Raw genomic sequence first — 12,129 nt, 5'->3', positions numbered from 1 at the left:
TTATCACACTCACCATGTGCACCGTAGTTGACACCGGAAAGTGTCAACAAACCTATTCCAGCAGATACCTAGAAACAGTATCATATTTATTACCCATCATCTAAACTCGGTGAAATAGCCGAGAGGTAAGGGATATGTCTCACAATCAACGGATCAGTGTACGAATCCATGCCAATATTTTTCTTATATATGATTCATCTATCGTTCCGGTTCTAGTGATTGCTAGACTCACTTTCAAGCTACGGCGGCTATTTTTTTGTGTGGAAAGAGTGTAATTTGTACACCATTTTTATGACGCGACTGATGTGCAGCGAAAGTGATGTGATATCACAAGATTTTTTTTGCTGTGCAGGTTCTTATTTATATGAACGTTCTATTACACTAACAAGGTTTCAAAGCTCCAAAACCGATAATCCCTGAAAAATCAAATGGGTGCGTTTGCCTCGAAAGTGCATATTACCCCAGATTCTTCTTCTTCTTCTTCTTCTTCTTCTTCTTCTTCTTCTTCTTCTTCTTCTTCTTCTTCTTCTTCTTCTTCTTCTTCTTCTTCTTCTTCTTCTTCTTCTTCTTCTTCTTCTTCTTCTTCTTCTTCTTCTTCTTCTTCTTCTTCTTCTTCTTCTTCTTCTTCTTCTTCTTCTTCTTCTTCTTCTTCTTCTTCTTCTTCTTCTTCTTCTTCTTTGTGGCTCGACGTCCCCATTGGGACTTGGCCGCTTCAACTTAGTGTTCTTTGAGTACTTCCACAGTTATTAATTGTAGGGCTTTCTTTGCCTGCCATTGCATGAATTTGTATATCGTACAAGGACGATGATACACTATGCCCAGGGAGTCGAGAAATTTTTAAGAGGAACGGGATTGAGATTGAAAAAAAAATCCTTAGGGACTAGCCTCATAAGTAAAATCTGCCCAAGCGGGATAAAAGCGACCACCTCGAACGGGGTAAGTTTTATGTTAAGATTTTTTGGCTTAGGGTGGCCGTCTTACGTCGTCTTCCCCTATGAAGCGTGCCATGGAGAATAAAAACTTCGATCAATGTATCATACATTGGATTTATACTGTGCTTGCAAAAAGAGAAATCACCTCTGAGCTGGGAAGTTCTTCTATAACAGTAAGGGCAACAAAGGGTTGCCCTCAAGGAGGAGTCGTCTCACCATTTATGTGGTCCTTAGTTGTAGACGATCTTCTAAGAAGCTTTTAAGAAAGAGGTTTCGAAGTTGTGGGCTTTGCAAACGATATAGTCATAATAGTGAGTGGAAAGTATGACGAAACTGTTTCGGAAAGAATACAAAGAAGAATACAAAGGGCCCTAGACTCTACTTAGAGTGGGTCATCGTTTATCCCTTTCGTGTCGAACCAGCACAATTGTGCTGTTGAGTGGTAGCAATTTTACATATTTTTTTCATCTGTTTAGACTTTGTTTTATGTGATGTAAACTGTTTGAATAATTCAGCCATTACTAATGTCGTTTTCGTTTATTCAAGGAGCGAACCTAGTTTCGCTCTGGATCCGCCCTAACTGCTGTCAAAACGTTCGTTTATTCCAGTGATTCCCAAAGTGGGCGAAATCGCCCCCCTGGGGGCGAAAATCAGGTCCAGGGGGGCGAAAATTTTCAAAATCAAAATTGGGGGCGAAAATATTGAAAAAGGGGGCGATATTTCCAATGATCGAAAGACATCAATAGTATGGAATTACAAGTCGAGAATGTCAACTGCATCATAAAAACTCCCTGACATTCAAGCTTACTGTTCAAATTTGGTCAAGGATTATAGAAAAATGCTATAACTGTTAAACTTAAACATCGATTTTATTTTACATAATTATTGGTATTTGTGTGAACTCTTTGGCGAAATTGCTAGAAAAAGAGACTGCTACTCCTATAACAAACAGTCGAGTTCTTCATGGAATTTTCAATCAAAAACTTGAGGTTCAGACGAGTTTCAGAGCACTTTTCTGTTGAGATTCGTAACACAGTTCTTACAAAAAGCTTCACACACAAATTTAACAACTTCACACAAATATTTCAGAGAAGGTTTCCGGAAGAATTACAAACTTTACTGGAAGTTAATTTGAAAATTTATTTAAAACACAGGATGTATTCAAATTTACACGAAGCTAGAGCTCGAGGCTCGACAGTTGATTTGGATCTGGATTTCGATTTTGAGAAAAGTACAGTCATTGCACAATTATGGGTCACACACAATTATTAGTCACTTTTCACTTTAATAGATAAATACTAATTAATTGCAAGCTTTTGTTGGCCATTATCATTTTTCGTTTATAAGTTGATTTGTTTTGTGTTACTAGACGTATCGCACACGGGCTTATAAGTCCAAACTTACATATTTTCGATATTTTTTGTTCAGCGCAAAACCATTTGTCAAAGTAACGCTTCGATTGTGAATATCGGAAAGTGCGTGCGCTGCTTTCGTAAGCTCTGTAAAAGCGAGCTTCAGTGGTTTTCAAGTGCAAAATGGTATCGTCACCAGAACAAAGGATAACGTTCTAAATGTTGAAATTCATGTGACTGCAGCTAATTAAAGCTTTTTTCAGGCAAAATATAAGTGACTCATTATTGTGCCAAGGAACACCGAAAATCACACAATTATGGGTCACTTTTTGTGCAGCATAATATTGACAGTTCTGTGTACATGGGTATTGCATACTTTTAGGCGTTTTTCGTTGGTTGTGTTGAAGATTTTGTCCCAATTTTGAAAAATTGATTCCAAATCGTGAAAACACGTTTCGTTAAGAGGTTTGAGACCAGTTTTAGATTCTACTATAGTTGATCTATCGAGAATAAGTGATCATTCATTGAAAAAATAGACAACACATTATTGTTGAGCCGATTCCTCTTGAGTGACCCATAATAGGCAACAAATTGACCCATAATTGTTACACAGCCAATTTTGACCCATTATTGTGGTTTTCATTATTCACCAACATTTTAGTAATTTTCGCCGTCTAAAGTGAATTTTACAAGCAAATTTTATTTATAACATTTAAAAGGAGTTTCAATGATGAGAATATAAAATAAAAATAATGAAAGTGTTATTTTTGTATGAAAAACGATTCATATTATGAAATGATTATTCCTTGAGTGACCCATAATTGTGCTATGAGTGTAACTACATTTGAAAATACACAGATTTTTTTCTGAGTTGCACTTTTTTCATATGACATATTTTTGTATTTGTTTTCAAATTCTCCACCAGTCTTATTAGTGATCAAACATCGTGTCGGCCCGGCTTGGACGGTTCTACAGCAGAGGCTTGCAGGTACGATGAGTGGCTGGAGGCGACTCTCTTTTGAAGACCTTGCGAGACCAGCTCTAGCAGGAATCGGACGCGCAACGAGAGCGGAAATATTAAGATTGTTAATTAATTACATCTGCTTTGTTAACACTTGTAACGGAAGAATTGATGTAGCTGCTTTAAATTTTCACCCAGATTTAGATTTTTAAATTGTAGATAAAATGCATTGACGAGAATAAACCAGAATTTCAAACCAAAAAAAAAATGGTAAACATGTAGTTGGGAATAACGAGTGTTCATAAGTGTTCACAGTCCGTTATATTTCCATTGATCAATGCTGCATAGTTGTCCCATGTTAATAGGGATTCCCATAGAACATGGGACAACTATGCTGCACACGGCAGTGCTCAACCAACAACGGTTTGAGAAGTAGGCACAAACACGAACTCAATATTTATGTACGCACGATGAAAATACAGTTTGTGTTTTTTTTTAATGCGAAAAATTAAAACATTTACAAAACGATTTTATGTAATAGGAAGCAATCAGTGAAGTACTAGATTGAAAGTAGTGAGTTGGATTTTTGTATGGTGAGATGATCAAATCTCCATTTCTGCAATGAAATCGCGCAAACAGCGTGGGTTATATGATTTCTTGACTAATTTGATGCTGTTTGAGCAAAAGTTTGGGTAACTGCATTGTTGTATTATTTATTTCTTGCAACTTCAACAACACAGTTACCCAAACTTTTGCTCAAACAGCATCAAATTAGTCAATAAATCATATAACCCACGCTGTTTGCGCCATTTCATTGCAGAAATGGAGAATTGATCATCTCACCATACAAAAATCCAGCTCACTACTTTCAATCTAGTACTTCACTGATTGCTTCCTATTGAGAGTGACACAGATTTAGATTCAATAAATGACGCTACTAGGTTTGCCACAGTTGCGCTTTTGAAGGTTTTAGCTAAGCACAGTTTCAGCCTTCTACTATAGAAAAATTAAATCTTATCTAGGGGGGCGAAAATATGTTTTGGAAGCTCTAAGGGGGCGATACCTCGTAAAAGTTTGGGAAACATTGGTTTATTCGATCGAGTCGGATCCGGATCCGCCCCAGATCCGACCCAAACATGGCGAGGTTCGCTCTGCCGATTTGTTCCGATCCAACCCGAACGAGGTTCATCTGTCAAAATGAATGTAAACAATCCATCAAAACAAAACCAGAAAATCAAAATTCTTAACTATTCAAGCATATTAGAGATAAAGGACTCGCTTGAATGTGATTTGCATTTATTAATAAATGTGCCAACTATCACTTCCACGTGAGTTTAAATTCTAAAAGGAAGAATTTAACGAAAATGTGCAACTGACAGTTCGATTGATTTGCACAAAGTTTACATGTTGACTCGATTTGGGTTGGATCCGGATCCGTTTTCGTTCGGTTATTGCGAGTCAGGGTCAGCTCTGACCCAGGTTTAAAACCGAAAACGACATAATACTCGTTTGTGTGTAAACAAACTTTTGTTTACGTTGCCTGTGAGATTTATCACAACAAGGTAAACAAAAAGAGGACAAAACCAGTAAAACATGAAAAAGTTTTGTCTGTAGCATAATTTTTATTTCCGATTTGTCTAGGTAGTCAAAGCAAGAAATTGAAAGATAAAGAGTAGTTCTTTCAAATGAGAAAAAATAATTGTTGTTTTGTTGGGAAATCTTAGAGTTCTGGAGGGCCAAAGTTGAGCCATTTGTATGGAGATTTCAATTTTTTGCGCTCCGTCACGAAAGGGTTATATGGAAAAATGATAAATTCAATGGTATCCCATCAGATCAAAACTTTTTTGATCCCATTTCAGGACCCAAATAAGTGTGCAAAATTTAGGCACGATCGGTTACGTCTACGTTTTGCGAATCGCGTTTGAAGTTTGCATGGGGTTTTACATGGGAAAACACACTTTTTTGCATTTCTCTTACAACAAGCTCGAATTTTTCTAAAACCGTGAAACCGATAAAGTGAAAACAAAGCCTAGGGTGTCCCGAAGAACTTTGTCGAAGACCGCGAAGTGATCTGATGCATATGAAAAAAGTTATAGCGTTGGCATTGATTGGCGAAATAGCATGATTTTGTTGCTATTGTTATTCATTTACATGTTAAAACATAAACATATGCATGCGGTTCGTTGGTTATAACTATTTTCACAAGCATCGGATCACTTTGCCGTCTTCAATAAAGTTTTTCAAAACATTTACAGTATCGGTTAAAAAGTTTCAGACAAGCTTTTTTAACTTATGACAAAAATGCAAAAAAGTATGTTTTCCCATAAAAAATCCCATACAAATTTCAATTGCAATGCGCAAAGTGTAGATGCAACCGATCATGCTCAAATTTTGCACAGATACTCAGGACCCGAAACGGAACCAAAAAAGCTTTGATCTGAGAAAACGGTTGCGATGACCCACACTACTATACATATTCATGGTGTATTAAAGAGGGCCTTAGCATCAACCCGTCAAAAGTCATGATTGTCCCTTTCACTAGGAGAAGGAAGATCAACTTAAGAGCTTTTCGGCTTGGAGGGATACAATTTGACGGGTCGATTCCCGATCGGTCCAGGATCTTTTCGTAAAGGAAATTTCCTTGACTTCCTTGGGCATAGAGTATCTTCGTGCCTGCCACACGATATACGCATGCAAAATGGTCATTGGCAGAGGAAGCTCTCAGTTAATAACTGTGGAAGTGCTCATAGAACACTAAGCTGAGAAGCAGGCTTTGTTCCAATGAGGACGTTACGCCAAGAAGAGGAGGAGCTTTATTATTTTTATCCCCCCCCCCCCCTCGACCAGTCAAAGAGTGGTGGGACAAAAAGTGAAATAAATATTTGTAACGGCCTTATTAGTATTTGATACGAAGGATAATCTCCGCGCTTTCTTTTGTCGTTTGTTTTGTGCCAATTGGCTTCTTTAGCGATGTTGCAATAATTCTATTGTCTGAATCTACAGACGAAACTGGGCCGAAATCCAAATTTTCATGCAATTGGGATTTTTGAATTTGAAAAATGTATTGATTTTTTGATTTTATATGAAAGAGCACCTTTTTCTGAGCCACTATGATTTTTCGCATTTTTAGAACTTTATTTTGGTACCTAAAATCAATTTTCAAGAGATTTTTTTTTTTTTGAAATCACCTTATGGCAGCTAGGCAACTGCTTGACAGTCCAGTACAAAATGTGACGAGGGGTGATTAGACAAATAGCTCCCATATAAACTTCGAACTGATTTTTAAATAAGGTAATGTAAAATGGATTCCGGCTCAGTTTGGCATGCACAGTCAGAATATGGAATAATCTCAACAAAGCTAGAGAAGCTAATTTAGTGCCAGGGAACCTATTTAAAAATCAGTTTGAATTGTGTATGGGAGCGATTCAATGAATCACCCCTCCTCGGAGTTTGTACTGGACCAAGCTGTCAAACAGTTGCCCAGCTGTCAAAAAATGCTATTAGAAAATCTCTGTAAAATTGATTTTAAGTATCAAATTTCAAAAATCTGAAAAAAAACAAAGTAGAAAAAGATGCTTAATTTAATTTTTTAAAACCCAATGCTCTTCTCTGATCTAGAGTTGCTATGAGTAACTCTCGCTGAAACCATCCCACTATTTACACCTTGTCTTTAAAAATGCACAAGGTGGCGGTTTTCTGAAAGTTCTTGCCAAAAAAGTAAGGAAATACATTTTGTTACTCAAATTGATGGACCCCCCGTTAGTTGGAGCCACAACATTTTTTGCGGGACCCTCGATTTTGGTCAAATTTGTTTGGTTATTTGAACTGTTATAACTCAAAACTTTCTTTCATGTGCACAACAGACAATGTGTTAGATGTTCATCTAATCCCATCCGAAGGGGGTTTGGATTGTGAAAAGAAGATAACCATGTGCGATTGTGGAATCGAGTTCAGTTCTAGGCCTGCTGGCGACGGAGATAGTCGAGTGACTCCGTAGCTTGAAGGAATAGAAGCGCCCGTCTAGCGAATTGGGAGTCGTGAGTTCGAGTCTCATCGGAGTACGTGGATTTCTTTTCATAACTTCAAATCTCAATTTGTTCATCGTGCACATGTTCTGTTGTGCACATGGATGTCAAAGCATTTTCAACAGTGTCAAAACTTTCTTCTAAAACTACCTCAAAACGGAATGTTGTTGAAAACCCCCATTTAATCCACCTATGGTGAACAGAACCCTTCTTACACTTATTAAAACTTTTGTTGTATTATTTATATTTAACATATTTATTTTGTGGGTGGACCAAAAGTTCTACAAAATATTGTGGATTTGGCATCTAGTGGATTGGTTTCCAAAATACCATCATGGACCATGGACTAAACTACCAGAAATGCCAGACACCTTTTAGAATCTTGAGTGAAATTTAAAAAAAAAAAATAGCTTACATATTCTGGAATATTGTATCTTTTTTTAACTGCCAAAAGATCTTGAATCGATTAACAAATGGATAAGAAAATCAGCGAGATACACTTTGTCTAATGTCTCTTAATCAGTCGAATAAATAAGCTCCAAAATACTTGGTATTCATGGTTATGGTGTAAAAAGGACAAAAATGATATATCCTACTATGTTAATCAGTTTTGGAATTAGCTAGTTATTTTGGCTGTCCAGTTCATTTAACATATTGTTAGTTTTCATAGAATTATTTGTAATTTGTTATTTATAATTTTATTGAAAACAATAACCTGCTAGTATACACTTTATATGAGGTCAGCATTATTAATTGAACAATAATTGCCCATAGACTGGTCAAAAGCTCATGCAAGATAACATTGGTATATGTTGGTTGATTGGTATATGTGGGCCTCGGATCGAAAGTCGGTTTTTCGAGCGGTATTTATGGTGAATATATAACGAAGCCACACCTCGAATGTTTAAGAGCACAAATCTGAGAAACCAAAAGACGGATTGCGCTGAAAAGTTGATCGATTGGTGACCAATCGATCAACTTTTCAACGCAATCCGTCTTCTGGTTTCTCAGATTTGTGCTCTTGAAAATTCGAGGTGTGACTTCGTTATATATTCACCTTGTACCCTTCTTATGGGTGTAAGAAGAGTATAAAGGAAAGATAGAGTTACTATTTACACAGTTATAAAAAGTTGGGCCAGCCATATTGATTTGGGACGCCATCTTGGATTTTTATACCGAAGATTTTTTAAACATATTGGCATCCACCGATTTTCAATTTTTTTACATCAGTTGAAAGCAAATGTCTAGGCTACACAATATATGAAAAAAAAATAGAGATACATGTTTTTTTCTTTCAAAAGTTATCTGCAGTTTGGAAACATGATTTCCAAATATATTTTACAAAAGTTATATGGCGTATGCACACATGGTGACCATTTCTCCGGGTTGAAACTCAATCACAGTGTAAATACCCGTGTAAGTAGTCGCAGCAATCATCACAACACCTTATTACAAAGAATTATCAAAGAACACTATGTTGGAAAATTTGAACAAACCCCCAAAAAAGGCTGGATTCATGATCATGTAAATTCTAATTCATTTCATGCACTTGGAAGGATTCAAAAATGTCCCCTTGATTTTTTCCGGAAAATCAGCAACGTTTTTTTTTTTTTTTGTTCTTAAAAATATAAAGCTTTTTGGCCCAGCTTTTTGGTTTCCACTTACGACAAAATATAAAATAATATGAAAAACACCGATATACATACAAACAATGTGAACATTTATCTCAACAGCGAAAGTCACCATCATCAAAACGAAAAGGCTGTTTAGTGAAACCTGAAGGAAATTTATGCAAATGTATAACACTCTTCCTGGTGATTATGCAACTTAGTACCATTAAGCTACACCATTAGCGCTCTCAGGCGACAAGTACTCACCTCATATATCACCGTACGGCTTCACGATAGGGTTATCCTGCTATGCAGATTTTTACATCCAATTTACTCCAAATCTCTTTCCATTACTTATGATGCCAACGGCAATAGAAGCGTCACGTATCATGGTTTAAATTTTCAGCACTTTTGCATCGCACCCTGATAACGACCGGTTGCGATTACACAGTATCAATCTTCACGACCATCCTCTGACGACGCTGTGCTGTTTAATGCCCTTGTCAAGTTGATACGCAATCAATCTTGTAGATCATACAAATTTTCTTCACCTTACGATACAACTATTACTTGTGAGGAGACGAACCACCACACAAACGTCCAAAGTAATCAATTATGTTTCGCATACACTTATTACAGTTTAAGCCGCTTCGTGGAACTCTACCGACCATGTGGTTAATGATATCCTTCAAGCCTTTCGTGATCTTCACTCTGCTTTCGATTGCATGCCTGCTTTTACACACTGTAGCTGTTGTCGAACTGCTTCTATACTGATGACACTTGGAATGAATCAATCAACGTTTATGCACAAATCCACCCAATCAAATACAAATAATTTCTGCTTCTCCACAACAATTATGTCTTTCACCGCAAACCCCTTCCAATCTGTTCGGTTGTTCTGCAGACACCGGTCTATTATCTGTCGATTGCCTCGGTATCACTGACTAGTATGACTAGATTTCAGTTATAAATATCTTCTCGCTCGATGCACTACAATTCAACACGTGACAATTATTCACTCGTACCTGTACAGTACACCAACTTGCTATCAGCTGTTGACCGTTACAAGTTTAAACCGTCGGAATGATTGACAATACACTACTTTTACTTTGTCGATAAACCGCGCGCCACAAATCTATGTTACTTCAACTGACCAATTTCTCAATGACCATTCTTCCATCAATGAAGACGGACCAGCTGGTTCATCCCCACTGCTTACGGCAGGATGTCAGCCAAGCGACTGATGCGAGCGGTTCCAATCCAGAACGATTCAAACCTGCTCCATGGTGGGTGGATTGCTTTTCTATTTCAGCGCTGGCCACAATCGGAACGGTACCTCCGCTTCGTTTCGCGAGCATGCGTCGACGGTGGCGATAGTCCCGAATGCATAAGATTTGACCAGTGTTGCTGGTACGATATTTATCAGCAAGTGGCATGCCGGCACGGCATGGAGCCGGCATAACGGCTAAGGTTTGTCATGCATATAAAAATCTACTCATTTGCGATATCCACTAATTGGTTGTAGGACAAAAAGTCGAAGGTCAACTGGTATTAAGTATTAAAGTAACTATTACAAAAGGTCTAGAAGGCAAAGATTAAAATAACCATAAGTCCTTATTTTCATCGTCTTTTTTATTTTTTAATCTTGCCTCTTCTGACGATATGAAATTATATTGTGGTGCGTACCGAAGATGATTGCACAAACAGAGATCGCTGACACTATTTGCAGATTGGTGCAGTAGAAACAAATTGATTAGCAACGTGGAGAATTGTCAAGTCATGTTTGACTACCATATCAGCGGAAATGTCCTGAACAGCGTAACAGATTCGTCTGGATATTGCGAATCTTTTCTGAAATCCGCATACCGGCCAACAACTTGTGCACCGACGACCCATGCGCCGGGTTGTGCGCCATACAAAATGTAAATAAACAAGTGTCAAAATGGTTCGCGCCAAGAGCTCTATCTCTCTTAGGGTTCGGATCCATTTTTTGTCTGAAACATTGAACTTCCTTATGTCTGGAAATAATGTACAACGAAGATATTATTGATGGTAACAACGCTTTTACTTCATTAAATCACTGATTAATAGTGATTTGGCTCGTGAAAAACTTGGCGCATAGGCAATCGGCGCGCAAATTGTGCGCTGGTGTGCGGATTTGAGTTAATCGTCGCAAAGTACCCAACACACATTATACCCTGGCGCGCAACCAAGAGGTCGAAGAGAAACTTGTCGAAATGCTAAAAATTCTCGAGAAGCTCAATACCAAGATGACTTTTGATCTGCGTCGACTGCGTCGATCAGAGATTGATTCAAAAGGGACGCGACAGTTGGGCTTCATTTCCAAAGTACATAGTCAAAGATTTCTCGGACAGCGATGCGCAAAAATCGTAATGGCTCGGCATGCCTCGTTAGATAAACGTACGACTACTCTTGAAAATCCTTTGTGAATTTTTCAAGCATTTTTTCTGTATTCTGAATGTTTGCGCAACTGGAACAAATCATGCTTTTCCTAACAAGGAACACCCAACAAGGATTAAATTGGGAAAGGAACCAGACATCAATCAAAAATATTTTGTGCACTTGAACGTTGACCAAACGTTTCCTTTGAACTTTACCCTTCCAATAACACCCTAATTCCTGTGACGCCTATGCCTGACAGAATGGTCTCTATGTACTTTTATAGGTGTCCAACTAATCATCCTTTCCCATCCCTCAGCTGTCGCACCTACGGACGTGGCCAGGGCAGCACTCGACCGTTGGAGGATTGCGTCAATCTTGTCAAAGAATAAGAGATTAGTCCCAAATCATTGTACTTTGGTAACGGACAGGAAGGATGCAACCCTCATAACAGGGATCCAGGGCTGTACCACCTACGAATTTGTGCGACTTGCTTAACCCTTAAAAGATGTAGACAACTTTTTTGCATAGTTATACTTATAGCTTTTGAGCCAGTGGGTGGATTTTCAAAACCAAAATGTTTTTATCAAGGGGATTAGTTGTGCTATCATATGCATATATGGAGATTATGTTATGCTAGGACATTTTGGAGATATAGCCGCAAATGTAGTGTACACCACTTGTTATACGCTCGATTTCGGGTAATATTTGAGGGGGTTAGAAGCAAAGGGGTGTAAGTGACAAAAACCCACTTTCGAGTAAATGAGGTTTAAAGTTTTTGATCAATTTTCCATCCCATACAAAATGTATGGAGCTTCAAAATCAACCAAATTTTCTCAGATTTATTGT

General features: G+C 37.9%; 1 protein-coding gene across 1 annotated transcript in view; it reads right to left on the bottom strand.

Moving 5' to 3' along the window:
- LOC109405655 (tachykinin-like peptides receptor 99D) overlaps positions 1-10,138 on the bottom strand; it is a 173,331-nt gene extending 163,193 nt beyond the window's left edge. The window contains exon 1 of the mRNA XM_019678725.3: positions 9,148-10,138. The gene's annotated coding sequence lies outside the window, so the exon portion shown is untranslated. The remainder of the gene's footprint in view (positions 1-9,147) is intronic.
- Between the last annotated feature and the right edge of the window lie 1,991 nt (positions 10,139-12,129).

Source organism: Aedes albopictus, chromosome 1 (genome assembly GCF_035046485.1).
Source record: "Aedes albopictus strain Foshan chromosome 1, AalbF5, whole genome shotgun sequence".
NCBI lineage: Eukaryota > Metazoa > Arthropoda > Insecta > Diptera > Culicidae > Aedes > Aedes albopictus.
The sequence above is the reverse complement of the archived record's forward strand: the minus strand, read 5'-3'. Positions and strand labels throughout refer to the sequence as shown.